This window comes from Eulemur rufifrons, chromosome 30 (assembly GCF_041146395.1).
Source record: "Eulemur rufifrons isolate Redbay chromosome 30, OSU_ERuf_1, whole genome shotgun sequence".
In the NCBI taxonomy this organism is placed as follows: Eukaryota; Metazoa; Chordata; class Mammalia; order Primates; family Lemuridae; genus Eulemur; species Eulemur rufifrons.
This window is the reverse complement of record NC_091012.1, coordinates 104,219,032-104,234,614: the sequence shown is the minus strand read 5'-3', so window position 1 is coordinate 104,234,614 and position 15,583 is coordinate 104,219,032.

Genomic DNA, 15,583 nt, shown 5'->3' with positions numbered 1-15,583 from the left:
TCCAGGGATTTCAAGTGATCCTAAGCCTGCAGTGGGGCTCTCCTGCCCTCTCTGAGTCCCCTGGGTCTGGGAACTCAATCTAGTGGGACACAGGCTGTAGCCCCATTCCCCAGTGGCAGAAGCCTCCCCCATGACAAACATAAAACACCCTGCACTATCTGAGTTTTCTCTGGCCAATTGCCTAAATAGCTATGTAGTCAACCAAACTTCTAAAAAGAACATCTGGTTGACAGTGAATCAAGATATCTGGTCACCCTGTGATCCGAGACTTAAGGTCAACTCCCAAATCAGAACATCTTGTCAAACCACAAAGCAGGCCATCTGGTCGATGTGACTTGCCAAAAGGCAATCTGCCATAGTTCCTGAGGGTCCCTGCACATTCTTCGGCGTGCCAAGAATGGAAGGCTCTGACCATTCTTTACGTGGGCCACTTCTCAGTGAGCTGAGATAAAATCTCCTTCCAGACAAAAAGCAGGCTTGTTAATGCTCATTATAAAAGCAACCAATCCCCCACACTCAGCGCCCCTCTCCTATAACACAGCCCATGCTTGAGCAGGCATGCATCTGGAGCCACCTGCATTACTTCCTTGAGCCTGGGGGGCATGGAGAACCAGTCCAAACATCATGTTGTATACTCCGGCTACTGCTTTTGCTGGAAATAGTAAAGTCCTTTATCGCTGACTGAAGAGTCTCATGTCTTCCGCTTGCATCCACGAAACAGGATAGCTTATTAGCTTGCAAGTAGGGTAAAATCTCAGACCTTTTACAGTTCGGGACATTGATCCTCACCCATCAGACATTGAGTCCAAGCTCCTTGGGCCAGGCATTAACACCAGACTCCTCATACCAGGCACTAAGTCCGTCTTCCTCCTGCCAGATTGCAACTCCCAACCTATGCCGCCAACTGCTACTTCCCCAATTCCCCGCCCCAAGAGGCTGACTCCACACTAATAGCTCTGGAGCTTAAGTCCCCCTTTTGCTACCAAGACTGAGTCCTGACCTCTCCTGCCAGAAATCAAATCAAGATCTCTGCCTACAGAGGATAAGTCCCAACTTATGCCACCAGCACTAGGTTCCCGGATTCCCCCTTCAGAGGCCAAATCTCTTTTCCCCCTCTAGATGCTAAGTCCTGATTTTTCAGCTCCAGAGTCTAAGTCCCCACTTCACAGTCCGAAGATGAAGTCTGTAATTTTCTCTGCAGTGGCTAAGTTCCAACTTTCACAAGCAGTCACTGAAGCTGTCTAACCACCCAACCTCACCCTGGGCATTTCATGACCCCATTTCTCAGGCAGGAGAAAAAGAGGGGGACTGGAGAGGTAGCCCTGGAGACTGCCATAGAGGATGCAGAGTCCTTTTGGAACAGAGCCTAGGGAAAGCAGGAACAAATAAGGTGGTCCCTGAGCAGGGACCACCTATCCTCTGTGTCTGGTTGGTCTTTATTTATTTACTTTTTGAGACAGGGTCTCGCTCCATCACCCGGGCTGGAGTGCCAGTGGAGCGATCATAGCTCACTGCAACCTCCAACTCCTGGCCTCAAGCAATCCTCCCACCTCAGCCTCCCAAAGTGCTAGGATTACAGGCATGAGCAACCGTGCCCGGCTGGGTTGGTCTTTAGATAATAACCCAGGCACCTGGTGGCCCCATTTCTTTGGTAGAGAAGTTTGGAGAACAGCAAGACTGGCACAGGAAAACCCCAGCTGTCAACACCAAGGGTGCAAAGGCCTTTTTAGGAAGGGCCCACTGGAGAATAGAGGCAAACCCAAACACCAGCACATGTTCCCCCAACAGAGTTAGCTGGATGTGCAACCAGAGCCTGGGCACTTGGGGTCCCTATCTCTTGGGCAGGGAAGGAAAGAGTTGGGGAGAATGGCACAGATCAGGGATTCATGGCAAGTGCAGTGGCCTTTCAGGAGGGACACTATAGGAACCCGGGGGATCTGAAGCCCCCCTACCCACTCCATGCAGCCAGCTGGCCTTCCAATAACTGCTAGGGACTTTTATCCCAATGTATGATGTGGAGAGACTGACGAGTGGTGCAATCCCATGGGATGACACCAGGGGCCAATGTGAAGGATGCAGAAAGCTTTCAGGGAGAACTTCTGTTGAACAAGGGCTATTTGAAATTTCATCTGAGTTCCATCCTCTTCAGCCATCTGGCCACCTGACATTGTCCTAGTCACTCTCTGATGCCATGGTCTAGAAGGTTGATCGACTTCCTCAGCCCCCGGGGGCCTTCACACAGGGTGCAGAGGTCTTTCTGGAGATACCCTGTAGGTACCGAGCTCTAGCAAAAGCCCCAGAGCAAGCTCCTCACACTTTAGGAGGCTAATTGTTTGACCCTAGCCCCATGGCTTTCCAGCTCCAGTTCTCAGCAGGTGAGGTTGGAGAGAAGTAGGACAGACTTGTTGGTCCTTTGGAGGCTTCCATGGAGGCTAGGAGGGTGGGCTTGCTGTGTCCCTAGGCTCCTTCCTCTGCAATTGGTGGGACCAGCACCAGCAGCCTCTGGGGCCTCTGCAGAGGGTACAGAGGCCTTTTGGAGGGATGATCCAACATGCATGGCTGATCCCTACCTCCAGACCAACTCCTCCAACTGCAGCAGGTTAACCATGCTGCTTCAACCCAGTGACTTCCCAGCCTTGGCCCTCACCTGGGAGAAATCAGACAGCACCTGGAATTATTTGATGAGTCCCTGAGGGGCTCTGCAGTGAAGAAAGAAGCCTTTTGGGGGGACTATAGTAGACCAGAGGGCCATCCACAGCCCCACACTGTGGTCCCCCATCTACAGATAACTAGCTGTCCGACATAGTCTTAGTTGTCTTCTAACCCCCATTCTTTTTTTTTTGTTGTTGAGACAGAGTCTCACTTTGTTGCCCAGGCTAGAGTGAGTGCCGTGGCGTCAGCTTAGCTCACAGCAACCTCAGACTCCTCGGCTTAAGCGATCCTACTGCCTCAGCCTCCCGAGTAGCTGGGACTACAGGCATGTGCCACTATGCCCGGCTAATTTTTTCTATATAGATTTTTAGTTGTCCATATAATGTCTTTCTATTTTTAGTAGAGACGGGGTCTCGCTCAGGCTGGTCTCGAACTCCTGACCTTGAGCAATCCACCCGCCTCGGCCTCCCAGAGTGCTAGGATTACAGGCGTGAGCCACCGCGCCCGGCCCTAACCCCCATTCTTAACCTGGGGAGGTCAGGGAGGGGAGGAACCAGCACCAGAAGGCCCCAGGGACCTGTGCTGAGGGTGCAGAGGCTGTTTGTGAGGACCATCTCTAGGAAGTCCATGGAGGCCAACACAACCACAGAGGGTTCAGAGGCCTTTTAGAAGAGGTCTTCCATGGAACTGGGGTGATCCAAATCCCCAGGATATGCTCCCCCAATCCCCACTGTAGCCAGCTAGTTAATCAACCTCAAGTAGGGAACCCCAGCCTTATTTCTAAGCCTTACCCAATCTTGACTCTGATCCTGAAATCAAACAATTGAACATTGACCTCAACCTAAACTTAACCCTAACACTGACCCTAACCATGAACCTGACCCTAACACTAATCACAACCCTAAACCTGATTCTAAACCTGACTATAAACCTTAACCTTGAAGCTAACCATAAACTAGATCCTAAACATTACCTGATCATAACCCTGACTCTGACCCTAACCCCTAACCTAACCCCAGACTTGATCTTTTATTTCAGAATTTTATGGGGGTACACGTTTTGGTTACATAATTTGCTTTTGTACAGTTTGAGTGAAAGTTACAAGTGTACCCTTCACCCAGATAGTGTGCACTGTACGCAATAGGTGTGAATTTACCCATCCCCTCCTCCAATCCCCCACTTACTTGATTTCCCTTGAGTTTTACTTCCATATGTGCACATAAGTGTTGATCGATTAGTTCTAGTTTAGTATTGAGTACATGTGGTATTTGTTTTTCCATTCTTGTGATACTTCATCAAGGACACAATCAAAAGAGCAAATAGGCAACCTACAGAATGGGGGAAATATTTGCATGCTATACATCCAATAAAGGGCCAATAACCAGAATCTAGAAAAAACTCAAGCAAATCAGCAAGAAAAAAAATCAAACAACCCCATTAAAAAGTAAACAAAAGACATGAACAGAATTTTTTTCAAAAGAAGATAGACTAATGGCCAAGAAACACATGAAAAAATGCTCAACATCAAGGAAACGCAAATCAAAACCACAATGAGGTATCAGCTGACTCCAGTGAGAATGGCTGTTACCAAAAAGTCCCAAAACAACAGATGCTGGTGAAGATGTAGAGAGAAAGGAACGCTTATACACTGTTGATGGGACTGCAAACTAGTACAACCTCTATGGAAAGTAGTATAGAGATACCTCTAAAAACTAAAAGTAGAACTACCGTTTGATCCAGCAGTCCCACTACTAGGTATTTACCCAAAGGAAAAGAAGACATTTTATAAAAAAGACACTTGCACTCAGATGTTTATAGCAGCATGATTCACAATCGCAAAGATATGGAATCAACCCAAATGCCCATCAATACATGAATGGATTAATAAAATGTGGTATATGTATACCACAGAGCACTACTCAGCCATAACAAAATGGTTATCTAGTATCTTTTGTGACAACCAAACTTGATCTTTACCCTAAACATATCCCTAACCATGAACCTGACCCTGGCCTAAACCTAACCAGAACACTGACTATAACCCAGAACCTAACCTAACCCTCATCCTGACCCTGATGCTAACAATAAACATAACCCTAAACTTGACCCTGACAATGAACTTGACTCATCCTGACATTGATTCTGAAATTGATTTTCACTCTCTGACCACAAACCTGACTCTGACCTAACCCTTATCATGAAATTAACTGTTTCCCTAATCCTGACCCTTACCTTGATCCTAAACCTCACCATAACCCTAATACTAACATTATCTCTTAACCTAACCTTAATGCTGACTTTGTAGGAAAATGTGCTGTTCTGATCTTATTTTCACACATACTGTTTATAAGATTTTCTCTAATTAACCATAAGAAGTTACTTTTGAGAAGAATGTGTTTTTTTATGTGGTTTTCACTGAGCTTGTCCTCACAAGTACTGCTGAGTTTCATCTAAATTTATAAGAAGTTACTTTGGAAGAAGAGCATGTGATTCTGAGCACATTTTTACTTATAATGCTTAGATTAATCTAGATTTGCTATAACTTTCAGGAATTAGTTTCCTTGGCAAAGAATGTGAGGTTCTGAGCTTATTTTAAAACATGCTGCGTCTTTTCATCTGGTTTTGCCCTAACTCACAATAGCAAATTACTTTTGAGAAGAATGTGTCATTCTAAGCTTATTTTCATTTATATTGCTTAATTTCACCTAGAGTTGCACTAAATCACATGCAGTGATTTTTATATGTAATTCTGCGCTTTTCTATACAGACACAGTTTACTTTCATCTTCATTTACTCTATCTCTCCAGAAGATATTACTTTTGAGAAAAATTTGTAATTCTGAGTATGTTTTCAAATAAAGCTCTTAGTTCTACCTAGATTTACTTTAACTCACTCTATCTCTCCAAGGAATGAGAGATGGGAAACAAAAGGGCTGAAGACTGACGGTTCAGAATAAGCTCAGAACCTCACATTCTTTTTTTTTTTTTTTTTTTTTTTTGAGACAGAGTCTCGCTTTGTTGCCCTGGCTAGAGTGCCGTGGCGTTAGCCTAGCTCACAGCAACCTCAAACTCCTGGGCTTAAGCGATCCTACTGCCTCAGCCTCCCGAGTAGCTGGGACTACAGGCATGCACCACCATGCCCGGCTAATTTTTCCTATATATATTTTAGTTGGCCAGATAATTTCTTTCTATTTTTTAGTAGAGACGGGGTCTCGCTCTTGCTCAGGCTGAGAACCTCACATTCTTTGCCAACGAAACTAATTCCTGAAAGTTATAGCAAACCTAGATTAATCTAAGCATTATAAGTAAAAATGTGCTCAGAATCACATGCTCTTCTTCCAAAGTAACTTCTTACAAATTTAGATGAAACTCAGCAGTACTCATGAGGACAAGTACCAGTGTACTGCCTTGAGAAGGCGTTAAGGCCATGACATGGGGTGGGAGAACTGAGGCGGAGTCCACCTGACTCCCCAAGTTAAGGATTTTGAGCTTAGACTCCAAGAAGATCAAAATAGCTACAGTTGACAGAACAGAGTACCAGAGAGCCAAAATCTGCACATAGAGTGTGATAGTTAATTTTATGTGTCAATTTGGCTAGGCCCTGGTACCCAGATGTTTGGTCAAACATTACTGTAGATGTTTCCGTGAATGTATTAATATTTTGTAGATTAGATTAACATTTAATCAGCAGACTTTGAGTAAATCAGATTACCCTCCATAATGCACATGGGCCTCATCTAATCAGTTGAAGGCCTTGATAGAAAAAGACTGATCTCCCCAAAAGAAGAGGGAATTCTGCCAACAGACTGCCTTCAGACTCAAACTGTAGCATCTACTCTGACTAACACAGACAGAGAACCTTGGAGATCTAAAGAGACTACCCTTGTGCATTCAGAAGAATGCTGATCAGTGGATGTATGTGAGGAAACTATCTAAGGCCAGGGGAAGAACATCTGAAAGGATTAGAGGGAACAGTGGCTGATGCTCACATGGAGCCAGTAATAGTGCCTGTCCCCACCAGTCAGACTGGAAAAAAACACATAATTCATGAGGCATTGGGTAGAATAATTAGCCCTAGACTGAGCACTGCTCAGGACCCTATCCAATAAATCATAAAGCAAGACCTGAAAGAACAAAAATGTTTCCAAGTAAATTTATCTGCATCCCAGAACAAAGTCCAAGAAGATTTATAGGAAAACAAAAATATCCAGCACCCATCAAGAAAAATTCACAATGTCTGGCATCCAACTGAAGTTTACCAATCATGTAACAAGACAGGAAAACAGGCCGGGCGCGGTGGCTCACGCCTGTAATCCTAGCACTCTGGGAGGCCGAGGCGGGTGGATCACTCAAGGTCAGGAGTTCGAGACCAGCCTGAGCAAGAGTGAGACCCCGTCTCTACTAAAAATAGAAAGAAATTATATGGACAACTAAAATATATATATACAAAAAATTAGCCGGGCATGGTGGCGCATGCCTGTAGTCCCAGCTACTCGGGAGGCTGAGGCAGTAGGATCGCTTAAGCCCAGGAGTTTGAGGTTGCTGTGAGCTAGACTGACGCCACGGCACTCACTCTAGCCCGGGCAACAGAGTGAGACTCTGTCTCAAAAAAAAAAAAAAAAAAAAAAAAAAAGACAGGAAAACAGGAAGACAACAACCAATCAATCATAACCAACCCAGATTTGAGATAGATATATATATATATATATATATATATGTTAGAATTAGCAGAGGAGGACATTAAAAGTTATTATAACTTAGTTACTATAACTGTGTTTCACAAATTCAAAAGAGTTCAACAAGAGATACAGAAGATACAAAAATGACCCAGTGGAACAACATCTTTAAAGGAATGAATTTTTAACCTAGAATTCTATACCTGGAAAAAATATCTTCAAAATTGAAGGTGAAATAAAGACTTTTTCACATATTCAAAAGCTGAAAATTCATAAACAGAAGATCCACACTACAAGAAATATTAACAGAAACGTGTCAGACAACAGCAAAATTATTCCAGTTGTAAATACAGTACAAATCTATACAAAGGAATGAAGAGCATCAGAAATGGTAATTACATAGGTATTAAATATAGAACTTTTTTCTATTATTTAAATATATTTAAAATATAATTGACTGCTTAAACAAAAAAATGTAGGAGGGAGGAAGGTAAAAAAATGTATTATGGGGTTTATAACATATGTAAAAGTAGAATGCATTAAATAATAACAGCCAGAAGGAGAGAGTAGCTGGGACTACAGGTACCACAATGCCCGGCTAATTTTTCTAATTTTTGTAGAGATGAAGTCTTGCTCTTGCTCAGGCTCTGAAATCCTTGTGACCGTTTTTGAGGAGGCCATTTCAATGCTCAACATCATCAGATTCCTGCCGATGGTAGGAGCATGGAACGTGGATTGAACTCTCAGACTACTGGCCCATTGCTGGGTGGCCTTTGCAACAAATGACTGCAAATGCTCTGTGTCAGAAACATAGAGTCCTTAACTTTGTGCCCAGTCTGTGATGGTGGATGCACTGCCATGTTCAGGGGACAATGGCAACGATCTTGTAGTCCAGGCTCCATTGGTTGCTTGATACCAGCTGGTCTCATCAAAGAACAGGCCCTTACTATGAGTGTCTACAAGGGTGGCCTAGGCTGACCTCAAATCCCCACAGAACCCACCCCCACCCCAGAGACCCTCTGTCAGAAAACACCCCCCATCATATCAGCTTCATTATAGAAAAATAATAATAATAATAAACACCCCCCCATCATAACCTTACAGGCCCTAAAACCTCAAATCAAGTTCAATCCTAGGCCAACTCCCCACTCCTAAGACTGGCTTTTCTGCAGCTCCTCTTTTTTTACAGGTACAGCGAGGCCACCGTTTCTGTACAGCACGGGAAAGCTAAACTGCTCTAAAGCTTTGATTTTCAAACGTTTTGAAGCATCAGAAGCCTTTTTAAAAACAGATAAGCACGGGGGAGGACCCACCGGTGGAATCTGGATTTCCTCTTTAAGCGAAACGAGGGTGTCAAGGACAAGACGTCATCTTTTCTGCACTCCGTCGCCCCGCCCCCAGCCTAAGGAGACATGCATATTGGATGATAAGTGGGTCAGTCAAAGCAAGAACCCACCCTCTACCGCTAAAAGACACGTGCTACTCAAGGGCCCCTGGATCAGACGTTCTCACTGGTTGGAAAAACCATCAATCAAGTCCCAATCCCCGCCTCCTCCGCGCGGACGAAAAGCAAGTTCCAACTTTACACTGACTGTCAGGCCGGCCTGTCAATCAGCCCTGTCCTCCAGCTCCGCACGCCCCGGCGCGTCAGACGGAGCTCTCCATTGGTCCGCCCGCCGCTGTGCTCTTTGCGCAGTAGCGCTAGCTCACTAAAGATTTCAAAGCTGCTCCAAGAACAGTTGATTATCCCAAAGGCTGTCTCTCGCCCACAGATCTGTCATACCTGGCTCTGCCTCTTCCCGGACGTCTTTTGGCACAGAGACTGGCGGATCTGGAAAGAGCCTCTGAGCGCATTCCAGCTTATCTCTGCTGGTCCTTGTCAGGTGTCTTGTTCTGTGCCCAGTGTCATCCGGGAAGGGAGGCAGTGGGGCAGTGTTGGTTTTCAGGACTATGAGTGCCCCGGGGGTGGGGGGAACAGGGGCGGGGGGGGGGGGGAATCCTCAGTCTTTGCGCAGCCGCAGTACGGGAAAACAAAAACCTTGGGACGGGTCCAAAACACTTTTTTAAGATTGACTGGGCCGGGCGCGGTGGCTCACGCCTGTAATCCTAGCACTCTGGGAGGCCGAGGCGGGTGGATTGCTCAAGGTCAGGAGTTCGAGACCAGCCTGAGCGAGACCCCGTCTCTACTAAAAATAGAAAGACATTATATGGACACCTAAAAATCTATACAGAAAAAATTAGCCGGGCATAGTGGCGCATGCCTGTAGTCCCAGCTACTCGGGAGGCTGAGGCAGTAGGATCGCTTGAGCCCAGGAGTTTGAGGTTGCTGTGAGCTAAGCTGACGCCACGGCACTCACTCTAGCCTGGGCAACAAAGTGAGACTCTCTCAACAAAAAAAAAAAAAAAAAAAAAAAAAAAAAAAAAAAAAGATTGACTGAATGCGCTGCTGTTTTGGTTTTCCCCTGTAACGCTTATGGAGTGCCTTTCATCCAGACCACCCGGATTGAGTGACAGTATGGTAAATGTTACTCTGTGTGTGTGTGTGTGTGTGTGTGTGTGTGCTCTCACGCGCGCAATTTTTTAAAATATATGTTCAAATTTGATGAATCAAAAGCCTTTTTCAGGATCAGATCCCAAACCGACCCCTCTGAGCTCATTTTTTCGAAGTGAAAGCTTCCACAAAGAAGCCACCTTTGTAGGGCGAGTGGAAGCTTTTGGAAAAGGGAGAAAGCAGATTCCGGGGGAAGACAATGGTGGCCCCAGAGGTCGCTATGACTTAAGAGTCTTGGCGGAACCAGAGGCTGGGAAGTGCGACCAGAGAGGGTTTTTCATTTAGGTGGTATCTGTTCAAATCCTAATTTGGAAAGGTGCAAAGGTTGCTGCGCCTTTGTTTTTAATATTTTAGCTTTTTCATTTTCATTTAGTTTTTATCTTATAAATTTAATTTTGCTATTTTACCATTTTATTTTGTTTTTATGTTTTAAAAGTTTTTTATAATTTAAAAAATCTTTATTGCTGCTGGCTTTTTTTTTTTTTTTTTTTTTGAGACAGTCTCGATTTGTTGTCTGGGCTAGAGTGAGTGCAGTGGCGTCAGCCTAGCTCACAGCAACCTCAAACTCCTGGGCTTAAGCGATCCTTCTGCCTCAGCCTCAGCCTCCCGAGTAGCTGGGACTATAGGCATGTGCCACCATACCTGGCTAATTTTTTCTATATATATTTTTAGTCGTCCATATAATTTCTTTCTATTTTTAGTAGAGACGGGGTCTTACTCTTGCTCAGGCTGGTCTCGAACTCCTGAGCTCAAATGATCCTCCCATCTCAGTCTCCCAGAGTGCTAGGATTACAGGCATGAGCCACTGCGCCCGTCCCCTGCTGCTGGCTTTTGAAATTAAAATTCCAAGAAAATTTATGGGGTCATACAATTATGATACTTTGGACCTATTTGTAATCTATAGAGTATTTATTCATTAATTCATTCATCCTAAAAACCCAGGCGGGGCGCGGTGGCTCACGCCTGTAATCCTAGCACTCTGGGAGGCCGAGGCCAGTGGGTAGCTCAAGGTCAGGAGTTCGAGACCAGCCTGAGCAAGAGTGAGACCCCCGTCTCTACTAAAAAATAGAAAGAAATTATCTGGACAACTAAAAATATATAGAAAAATTAGCCGGGCATGGTGGCACATGCCTGTAGTCCCAGCAACTCGGGAGGCTGAGGCAGAAGGATTGCTTGAGCCCAGGAGTTTGAGGTTTCTGTGAGCTAGGTTAACGCTAGGAGGGAGGATTGGAAATTTAATTAAGGAAATCCCCTTTGAGAAGATGTTCCAAAGACTCGAAGGAGGTGAAGGAGTTGGAAAGAGAATAAATTGATAAGCTCTAGCATTGCACAGCCCCCAGAGGTATACCTCTAGTTACACCTCACTGCATTCATCAATGGCTGCTCTTTTCCTACATTTCCGCTGGAATCCTGAAACCTCATTCTACCCTGGCAGAGTTTCCCAGACCATCTCTACCTTTGAGACAAATGACTCCAAGAACCCTGCAGCTTTTCTGACAACCACTGCTAAAGGCCTGGACTGGCCTTTTTCAAACGTTGTCTCAAGGAACAACCACTTTCAGTACCAGATCCAAAACCTTGCAGTAGTGACTGCCAGGGTTCCAAAACCACCTTCTATCTCGGGTCCACAATCTGAACATTCCCAAAACCACAGATCCCATAATTTCATTTTTAAGAATGAACGGGTGGGAAATTCGTACATGGGCAAAGAAAGATTTCTCACACAAAGATTAAGATTAAAAGTAGTAAAAAGTTTATTTATTTTTCTGAGAAAGAGAGAGAAAAGGAGGGAGTGGCTATGACACACAGAGGAAGGAAGGAAGTGCCAGGCAGCTGAGGAAAAGCTGTTCGGAGTTTTTAAAGGGTAAAAATTCCTTTTTTCATTCTCTACATCAACAGAGTGATAACAGAAGTGGCTGCAAAATTGTTGCAGGTGTTCTTTATGTTTTTTCTTTTTTCTGTGAGGCCAGCTTATGTTAGTCCTTGAAATGTGTTTCTGGAAGGAACTGAGGCAGAGGTTAGCTCACACCCCTACTGTCCACTTGGGGCTCATCAAGGCTGAGAAACAAATTCTTAGAGATAATGAGTTAAGGCCGGGGCTCACGCCTGTAATCCTAGCACTCTGGGAGGCCGAGGTGGGTGGATCGTTTGAGCTCAGGAGTTCGAGACCAGCCTGAGCAAGAGCGAGACCCCATCTCTACTAAAAATAGAAAGAAATTATATGGACAGCCAAAAATATATATAGAAAAAATTAGCCGGGCATGGTGGTGCATGCCTGTAGTCCCACCTACTCGGGAGGCTGAGACAGGAGGATCGCTTGAGCTCAGGAGTTTGAGGTTGCTGTGAGCTAGGCTGACGCCACGGCACTCACTCTAGCCTGGGCAACAGAGTGAGACTCTGTCTCAAAAAAAATAAAAATAAAAAAAAAAATAAATAAATAAATAAAAAAATAAGAGATAATGAGTTAAGCCACAGGTGTTTAATTAAAACAAAACATGAGTTCTCTCTTCTAAGGGGCAATTACATGCTGTGAGTTTTTCCCCTTACTTTCTGTTAGATAGTTTATTTTCCTCAGATAGGTTATTAGTAAAGCCACCTTTCATTTCCCCCCTCTTTGGTAAAAATTAAAATTCTTTTTAAGGAATTCAGAAACTGAGGAATATGGATGGAGGTCTCATTTTTTTGGAGCTGCTTCCTGCTTGCTGGACTGGGTCATAGAGATGCCCCTGTGGAGAGAGTTCATTTGGGTCATGAAGGGTGAGGGGTTGAAAATGGATAATCTTAAAAGCAAGATTAGAGTCAGAATGGGGGTTTCTTTGGAGAGAAACCACTAGGGCTTGAATTTGGCTTTGTATGAATGTTACCAGACAGCAGAGAATGTAGGGTCTGAAAACGAGTACCAAAAGCAGAGCCATTAGGGGTCTTAGGAGGGGTGTTAGTAAAGAAAACTTAAGGCCACACTTGGCGAGAACAGTTTACAGTGCTAATTAGAGTTCCCAGTATGGGCAAAGGACTGAACAACCTCGTATGTAAGCTAAGCTGTTGGTGACATTCATGGAATGACACAAGTATAAAGAGGAGGAAAAGGGCAATGAGGAGTCATATATACCACAGCATATTTAAAACTCACGGTTTTAAGGGTTTTGCCAAGTGAACTGGAGTCTGGTATCCGCGATGGGCTGGCAGATATAAGCCGGTGGACTTTTAGGGAGTTTGCCGTGGGTGAAAGTAGGTTTCTCTGGAGGATCCAAGACAGAATTTTCAGAAGCTTAGTTGTAGTGGGAGTAGTGATAATTATTTAAAAAGGGCCTTTTTATGAAGGTTGGAGGGGTCCCAGTTTGTCCTGGGAAATCCTTGAGTAAAATTCAATCTCTGGGCTGTAAATGGTGTGTTTATTTTAAGAAGTTGTCAAGCGAGTTATATTGTTGTCAGGTAGGTGCCAAGTGGGAGTGGGGAAATTGAGGAGAAAGACAATAGGGGAACAGCATGCCCATACATAAGTTTAAAGGGGTTAGGAAACAAAATCTTCTTAGGGAGGATGTGGAGTCTGAACTAATTTCATCCCTCGGCCCTTATAATTTCACATGTTTCTTTTGTGATAGTCCCTGGGCCTAGAGAAAGAATGTTTGTAGTTTTAGTAGTAGTGAATAAGGCTGGGCCAGGTGGAATTTAACAGTTTTAGATCCTGGAGATATCAGATACACTTTGCTATTTATTTAATATTTATCATGACTCTGGAAAACAAAGCAAGAGAATTAGCAATGTTTCAAACAAAAAGTCATTAGTATATTTTAGTTCTTTTATGACATTTTTTAAAAGAAGCAAACTTTGGACTGTAGTTGATTATAAACTGTTGTTTAAGAAGAATTAAAGTAAAATAATAATTGTCTGTGGATGATAAAAAGTCTTATAATAGCCATGGTAAAAGATACAAAGGAGATCTGGCCATCTCCGTGACACACAACAATCAAGTATATAATTATTATTGATAATATAATACCAAGGCATATTAGGAGATTTTCAGAATCTCATACAGTTTTTGAATAGATATATATATTTATACAAATACAACCCAAAGAAAGGTAAACACCATTTTATATTTGACAATGGTTTTCTGCATAGTTTAACATATCAGTAAGCCTAATAAGTTTTTGTTGGACTTCCTGTCTCCACTATTAAAAGTTAGTTTGAATTTTCCCAACCCCTTGGGTAAATTCACACCTAACGGGTACAGTGCACACTAACTGGAACACTTATAACTTCAACTCAAACTGTACAAAAGCAAATTATGGGCCGGGCGCGGTGGCTCACGCCTGTAATCCTAGCACTCTGGGAGGCCGAGGTGGGCGGATCGTTTGAGCTCAGGAGTTCGAGACCAGCCTGAGCAAGAGCGAAACCCCATCTCTACTAAAAAATAGAAATTATATGGACAGCTAAAAATATATATAGAAAAAAAAATTAGCCAGGCATGGTGGCTCATGCCTGTAGTCCCAGCTACTCGGGAGGCTGAGGCAGGAGGATCGCTTGAGCTCAGGAGTTTGAGGTTGCTGTGAGCTAGGCTGACGCCACGGCACTCACTCTAGCCTGGGCAACAGAGTGAGACTCTGTCTCAAAAAAAAAAAAAAAAAAAACAAAAGCAAATTATGTAACCAAAATGTATGTACCCCTGTAAAATTCTGAAATAAAAAAAAATAAAAAGTTGGATAAAAATTTTTAAAAAGTTAGTTTGAGGTTAAAAGAACTGAATTCAGAATTCTGTTTTTGGAAAGTTTGTCAAACATTATAGTTTTAAAATGGTTGTTTAAATAGAATCACAAGTCACTACAAAACAATGGCCTTCATTTAATCAAGAGTGATAGTCAGCCAGGTGCAGTGGCTCTCGCCTGTAATCCTAGCACTCTGGAAGGCTGAGGCAGGAGGATCACTTGAGCCCAGAAGTTGGAGGCTGCAGTGAGCTATGATCACACCACTGCACTCCAGTCTGGGCGACAGAGCAAGACCCCCATCTCTAAAAAAAAAAAAAAAATGTATGATTACACTTAAAAGAAGTTCAAAGCCAGACCATAGTAACCTAATGTTGTTAGAAGTCAGGAATGGTTACCTTTGAGGGGGCAAGGAGGACCTGAAGGGAGCTTCTGGGGCTTGTTCATGTTATGTTCCTTCACCTGGGTGCTGATTAATGGGTGTGTCTAGTTTGTAAAACAGTAAATGAGCTTTGTACACTTTTCTGTATGTATATTTTAATTCAACAACTAAAAAAGAGCCAGGCTGGGAGCGGTGGCTCACGTCTGTAGTCCCAGCACTTTAGAACAGCGGTCCCCAAACTTTTTGGCACCAGGGACCAGTTTCATGGAAGACAAATTTTCCATGGATGGTGGGGGAGGGCGGCGGGGGACAGGCGGGGTGGGGGGGGAGGCGGAGCTCAGGCGGTGATGCTGTCGCCCTGTTTTCCTAACAGGCCACAGACTGCTACCGCCCAGGCCCAGGAGTTGGGGACCACAGCTTTAGTCGGGGGTGTTCCTCACACTCTGGGAGGCCAAGGCGAGAGGATTGTGAGCTTTGTTTGAGGTCAGGAGTTTGAGACCAGCCTGAGCAAGAGCAAGACCCCGTCTCTGCTAAAAATAGAAAAAATTAGCCAGGCATAGTGGTGTGCGCCTGTAATCCCAGCTACTCGGGAGGCTGAGGAGAGAGGATCACTTTAGCCA